The following is a 7376-nucleotide window of genomic DNA, read 5'->3' on the forward strand; positions in this document are numbered from 1 at the left end:
CAGCCTCTGACATCTCCTGTATCATGAGAGAAGATTTACAAGGGAAGGATTCCCACTGAAAAGAGACACAGGTGGACCACACTGCTTAATAAAGGATATATTTTATTAGAAAAAGATATTTGATACAAGAAGGGCCAAGACCAGGTACCCACCACCAACACCAAGATCATATTAAAAATAGGCAAAGTTGTCTGTTTAAAAGCAGCTGCATCACGCTTCAACCGTGCATGCACATACCTATAACAAGTTTAAAAGAAAGGATGTATGGGGACTTTAGGACTTTAAAGGCACCAGTATATAATCAAAAGTATGAGAATGATTTTTATATATAAATTTATTCAAAAGTTGAAAACATCCAAAATTAGAGAGTTAAAAGCTTGACACAAAGACATGTATCCACATATATATGGGTCTACGTCAGCATTTACATCACAAATAGGAATAATACAATTCAAAATATATGTAATAGCTCTTATGAACCAAATACAGTCAGGATTAACGTATATAGTCACTGTTGTGATTAAAATGGTATTTCTATATACCTGACAAAGACCAGCTAGGTGTAACTAACGCAATTACAATACTCACAAAACCCCTTTTAACTAACGCTGCAGCATTAGGAGACAACGAGGATAAAGCCCAGCCAATGTTACAGTTTCAGCAGATGTCTGATTTATTGTGGGAGGGGCTGCACGTTATATGCACCCTTATCAGCCAATCATTGCATAGAACATGGGTGTGGTTAATACAGAGATGTTCATTACATATCATTACATATCATTACATATCATTACTCATGTCATCTGCTTCCGAATCACAGTCATGGGATATGTGGCCCAGACATATTGTGACACAATCTCTTTATTTAGACAGCATAGAACGAGACTGCTTATGCAAGCTATATTTCCTTATGTGCATGTTTACAGAAAAACTGCTACAGTCTGCAGATACAGAATCCAAGCCAGCTAGTAAAGTTAACCAGGTTAATCCTATATGAACTTACAAATATGGAGTCACTCTGGTTCAGCCATATTACTACAATCCCCTCTAAGTCATGACAAACCACGAACATGACTTACTTCTTCTCACTGTGACATACATCCCGGTGGCCATAGTAAAAGTTAAGATGTATTCTATTAGCTGCAGCTGGGTTGGAAGGTCAAGTACCTCGGAAACCATGCACATAATAAACCTGTAATACCATAAGCAAAATCAGTACAACACTGATTGCAATATCCCTAATCCAGGATTAATCCAGGATTCAGCATTGAGACCAAACCCCCCATGTTACCCAGGGGGCTCCCAAGCAATTATTTTGCTTTTTCATCATGTCAATACCCCCTCAGGCTCCTGAGAGGAACCATGCCCAGGTCATGTTCTTTTCCAGAAACAATGACCTAGCATAACGGTGTTTGAGTGGGCACCCAGGACGAACACTAGCCTTGAGCAAGTGACGTTCCTCACTGTCCCTGAGAATAACCACTATCAGAACCAATGAGGCCAAGTAACACCATCCCCTGGAATCATTCAGAATCCATGGATGGCATGGTCTTCCACAACAAATGTACGTGCCGTTGTCCAAGGCCAGTGGCTGTCTGCTTAAGGACCTGTTGGGCACCCTCAGAGAATCCTGCAAAAGCAAGCTGTGAAAGTAGCGTGGCCATCTCAGTATGGGGGCCAGAGGCATGCATGAAGTGTGACGTAGGGCACGATCTAAGGTGTCAAGCACTGTGGAGTTCCTGTAGACTCTGAATGCACATCCCCTCTATGTCCAATAAGTGTGTTACTAGTAATTTTATCGGGTAGGCCACATATAACCTTAAGGCTCCCCCTAGAACACAGAGGCTGGTAGATGACATGTGAACCAATACATATATAATACAGTGCCTATGCCAGCATCCCTTCAAACAGTATACACTGAAATGGTCGAGCATGTACTGGACACACTACAACAACAATCCCAATATTACCCCCTGACCCTCACCCGGATCACCTTCTAAGCATACAAAAATAGGACACACCAAACATGTAATCTCAGCTGCATAGCAATTGTCCATGGAATGCAAAAGGGAGGAAGGGGCGTGACAGTCCATAGAAACAAGTGGGAGGGGCATGATAGCCTTTAGGCCAAATGAAAATAGTCCCAAAGAAATACTCAAAAAGAAAAGTCTCTTGGATGGCTTCTGAATGTCCATTAGATTTGCAGAAAAGGAAGGAAAAGGAAATGTCCACATTATTATAACTCTCATTCTGCTCAACTTTTTCCAAAACCTTTTGGTTCAATTCTGTGATCACTCATATGTACAGACAAGAATTCTCTACCCCAAAACACTGCCTCTTTGTAAGGACAGAACTTGATATCCACAGACAGACTGGAACTGATGCGTTGGGCGAGACCGGGGACTTTCGGCTGGCACATCTGGATCTTTTTCATGTGGTGCTCACAGGAATTTTGTACCCCAGGTTTGCATCATGTGGCTCCCCCTTGAGGTATCATTTCACAGGAACAGTTTCCAGCCGGAGTCCGCCTTTAGTGACCTGAGCACCTCCTATGGTATTTGAACAACAAAGATTTCCATGTTAAAGCTGTAGTCATCACTTCATTAGGATAGGATATAGGGAAGGGTATGGATGGGGTGTAGGGTATGACTGGGGTGGGCATTTCTTCATGTGAATAGGGCTGTGGGTGAATGCAGGCTGGCTGGGGCAGATACTCCTCCTCTGACATGAGTAGTCACAGAATCTACCTGATCAATTTAGGCCTTAACCATTGGAGATATTAAAAATAATATTCTTAATTGACTCAAACATAAGTAAAACATGCAGGAATGAAAATGTTTCTCAGCAAGGGTTTTCATTATATAGCTTCAATATATTTAACTAAACATTTTTCCAAATCCAGCATTATAGCAGAACTTCAACAAAACTTAAACCTCTCTAGTTTCTTCTATTCCCGGAATCCAAGTGGACTCAAGGGACTTAGGACAGAACATTTTACCCAAACACATATTCTGACTCAGATGTCTCCCAACTTTGCAAGTCTGATCATCAGCAACAAACAAAACATTGATGGATAAACAACATTTCATCACCAACACTCTATGACGGACACCCTGATAATTCAGAAGGTAGATATCCAGAACAGTCATTCTGATTGCTTATTTCAACTAAATCCTTCCCATCACATTTTAGTACCCCATGGACCCAATATACACAGCAATATATCTTGATTACAGTCATTTAATTTCTTCAAACATTTTTTTAAATTTTCACCCTTCCTCTACCAAAATCCCTTTATCAATTCTTTTAATTGAATTTAACCCCAAACTTTTAGGGAAAGTATAACATGGGCCTAAACACAATATGAGACACCTTGTGCACATTCCAGACACATATACAACAACTCTCTCTCATCCCACATTCATCTGGCCATTCCATTCATTCTTCATTTCATTTATAACACCTTTAAACCTTAATATTTTTCTTTCTAGTGTCCAGAATTACACAACACAGTTACTTCTCTTTTTCTTTACTAACCACAATTCCTCTGGCGTAGCGCCTGGAATATACAACTTCCCTTTTATTTACTTTCGAATTCTGGATTTCTTAATTATAATATTCTACAGCTTTAACACTATTGAAACAATTTGCACAAATATAGCACATTTGCTGTTATCAGAAAAAAACACACTTTAACTCTAATAATGTAAGGATAGGCAACCACACCCAAAATAGTCTTAAAGTCAGACTCTAAAAATTTGCATCTGATCAGATTCCTTTAAAAAACATTTGGTAATTTTATCAGTGACATGTCACATTCCCCTTTTAATGTTCCCAGTTTACTATGGAGTAAATATCGGCTTAGTATATGCCCAACATATTTCATGAATAGACTGACACTAGTTGCAACATTTTAACAATAAACATGTACCTTTTATAGATAACTTTTCTGAATCTGATCTTTTTTTAACATTCATTTTCCACTTCAGCAAGTCCCTGACTCGCTGACTATGGAATACAAATATAAATATATACTCCCCACAAAACCCTTGGTGAAAATATAGTTGAAGTTTGTTCCCATCTTCCACCCGAAACTCTGTCCCTTTCACCTGCCCACTTTAGCAACGCTCTCTGTTTTAGCAGGATCATAGGACATATATATCAACTACCCAACCATCTATCTGAATTTCAGAAAACAAAAACAATCTTATACTCTAAATTGGAATTCCAAGACAAGACAAAAATTCACATACACATAAAATTAAGCATTTCTCTCCATTAACCAGTTCCCTCTGCCCAGGTATCCGTCTTATGAAACTGCGAACAGGGCGACCCAAGGACTGCCACTAACCACAGTCCACAAACAGTCCATGAAGCAGAGACAGTCGTGGGAGAAGTGTTTAAACATGTTCTCCCTCCGACAGAAACAGTCAGTCCATAAAACTACAACCTTAGTGCCTCACCGGAGATCCATGTCAGAATTCACACCCCCAAACCCACCAGATCAGAGGTGGAGAATCGGAGAGTGATGAGGGAATCTGGGGGAATCCGAGGGGGGAAGCCGGAAGATTCATATTCTCCCTCTACCCAACTCAGACCCCCCAAAACAGTAACCATGTCCCCCTGTCAGTGCATCCAGCAGCAATTTAATCACTGCCCAATAAACCAACATCTTGATGTCTCTACGAATCTCTGGTACCGTAATCCCGCAAAAGTCTCACGAGACCCCAGCACCAGGGCTGCTCATTTAACGAGGTGGGGTGCTTTCAACAAGGTTTCTAGCCTCCCCACCAGCTCTCTCTCTTTTTACCCTTGGTTGAACCTTTTTCTCGTACCCGTTGCCAAACAGGGATCTGCACTGATCTGCACATCCCACCAACCCACCTGTACCGACTCATTATAACTTTAGCAAACAACAATAAACAAATAATCAACGAACAGACACACAAATAAACAAACAAGGTAAGTACACTAAAACATCTTGAGTAAAACAACACCTTCTATCTGATAATCCAAATAAAACTAGCTGTGACACTTTAAAAATCCATATTTTAAACAAAACTCTCTCTGTGTTAATTTCCTTACCTGCCCAAAACCTCCCATCCCGGCTGTCCTTTAAAATCATTTCCTCAACGCAAATAGAATGTCCCCTTTAACTCTCAAAACAAGCTCTGCTAACTTCCCGTTTTTAAATGTACTTTCCATAACTTTTTTTTTTTTTCTTTCTTCTATGTCTAAAATGGCTCTGAAACCCGGCTCGCATATAAAAAGAACAATGCATTGAAAAACCTTGCAAAATGCACACCTTCCTTTAATAAATAACTCAAATCTCTCCTTTACCTTCTAACTTCACTTACTTTACCCTCAACAAATGTAGGATATTCTTAATTAACATCCTACTCACTTACTTAAATCTCATCACTCCTGGGCATTCTTCCAAAATACCCACCTGCCAAAGTCAACCCCCTTCCACCTAACACATACATTTTACACCCTGCAAAAAATACCATTCCGATACCCTTCCAAGAGTTACCAAAACACATGTTAAACATGTGCAAACAAATTATGCACTTCTCAAGCAGAATCAAGCACCTATAACTTCAGAGTTCTATAGCCAACATACTTCTTACGATACCGTACCTAAATTCAACAAGGGAACTTTACTTCACTCTAATCTAATTTTCCACTTTTGGGACATCATATAACAGTGAAAACAGGGCTGTCTTACCTTCCAACCATGTTTCACACAACACATATCTTATTACTTTAATGCAAATGCGATAGACAAGAAAAGCCAGATAGAGCAAAAGTTTGTAGCAGTTTTGTGGGTTCCGGTAGTAATTGGTAATTGCCCCATTACCCTTTTTTTCCCTTCTCCTTCCCTAAAGGAGCCCAATATTAGGCTTTTAAACAGAGTCCCACCAAGGACATAGGCTTCTCATAAGCCACTTCTTAACAGCCTGGTCCGTCTCACAATTCTCTTAACTAAAATTTATCTGGCCAGGGTTGCGTGTGTCAAAGCTTTCCATGCTTGACCACACCCTGCCAAGTCCTAAATTCCTAAATTCCAAAATCTCAGCGAGTGCCTCCATTCTGTTGTGATTAAAATGGTATTTCTATATACCTGACAAAGACCAGCTAGGTGTAACTAACGCAATTACAATACTCACAAAACCCCTTTTAACTAACGCTGCAGTATTAGGAGACAAAAGCAGCTGCATCACGCTTCAACCGTGCATGCACATACCTATAACAAGTTTAAAATAAAGGATGTATGGGGACTTTAGGACTTTAAAGGCACCAGTATATAATCAAAAGTATGAGAATGATTTTTATATATACATTTATTCAAAAGTTGAAAACATACAAAATTAGAGAGTTAAAAGCTTGACACAAAGACATGTATCCACATATATATGGGTCTACGTCAGCATTTACATCACAAATAGGAATAATACAATTCAAAATATATGTAATAGCTCTTATGAACCAAATACAGTCAGGATTAACGTATATAGTCACTGTTGTGATTAAAATGGTATTTCTATATACCTGACAAAGACCAGCTAGGTGTAACTAAAGCAATTACAATACTCACAAAACCCCTTTTAACTAACGCTGCAGCATTAGGAGACAACGAGGAAAAAGCCCAGCCAATGTTACAGTTTCAGCAGATGTCTGATTTATTGTGGGAGGGGCTGCACGTTATATGCACCCTTATCAGCCAATCATTGCATAGAACATGGGTGTGGTTAATACAGAGATGTTCATTACATATCATTACATATCATTACATATCATTACTCATGTCATCTGCTTCCGAATCACAGTCATGGGATATGTGGCCCAGACATATTGTGACACAATCTCTTTATTTAGACAGCATAGAACGAGACTGCTTATGCAAGCTATATTTCCTTATGTGCATGTTTACAGAAAAACTGCTACAGTCTGCAGATACAGAATCCAAGCCAGCTAGTAAAGTTAACCAGGTAAATCCTATGTGAACTTACAAATATGGAGTCACTCTGGTTCAGCCATATTACTACAGTCACTATAGTGATGAGCTGGTGTAGCATCCCAAGAGTATACCCAACATGTTTCGCATTGAGAAACGCTTCTTCTGGGGCGCAATAAAAACACTCTTAAAAAGATAAAGAGAGATATAATACATGGATTAGATAGACATTTTCATATCATTACAAAACACAAAATGTTACATAAATCTAATTAGAGCGCATGAGAATGCAAAGTACAAATAATAAAAGGAAAGGTGTCTGTCAAAAAGGAGCCATGCGGGCATAAAGGCCATTGTGCCAGTCGTATATGAGACATTGTGGGGGCATGCATATTATTGTAAATATGATAAAATAAAT

The 7376-nt window shown here is 39.3% G+C and overlaps 1 long non-coding RNA gene across 1 annotated transcript; it reads right to left on the reverse strand.

The window, feature by feature from the left end:
• Positions 1-316: 316 nt before the first annotated feature.
• Positions 317-5734, reverse strand: LOC143987660 (uncharacterized). Its single transcript, XR_013276683.1, has 2 exons — positions 5086-5734; positions 317-2549 (listed from the first exon to the last, which is right to left on the reverse strand). It is a non-coding gene; the product is annotated as an uncharacterized LOC143987660 (long non-coding RNA).
• Positions 5735-7376: the final 1642 nt, after the last annotated feature.

This window comes from Lithobates pipiens, unplaced genomic scaffold (assembly GCF_037356315.1).
Source record: "Lithobates pipiens isolate NorthernLeopardFrog02 unplaced genomic scaffold, aLitPip1_a1.2 Scaffold_18, whole genome shotgun sequence".
NCBI classification, from domain to species: domain Eukaryota; kingdom Metazoa; phylum Chordata; class Amphibia; order Anura; family Ranidae; genus Lithobates; species Lithobates pipiens.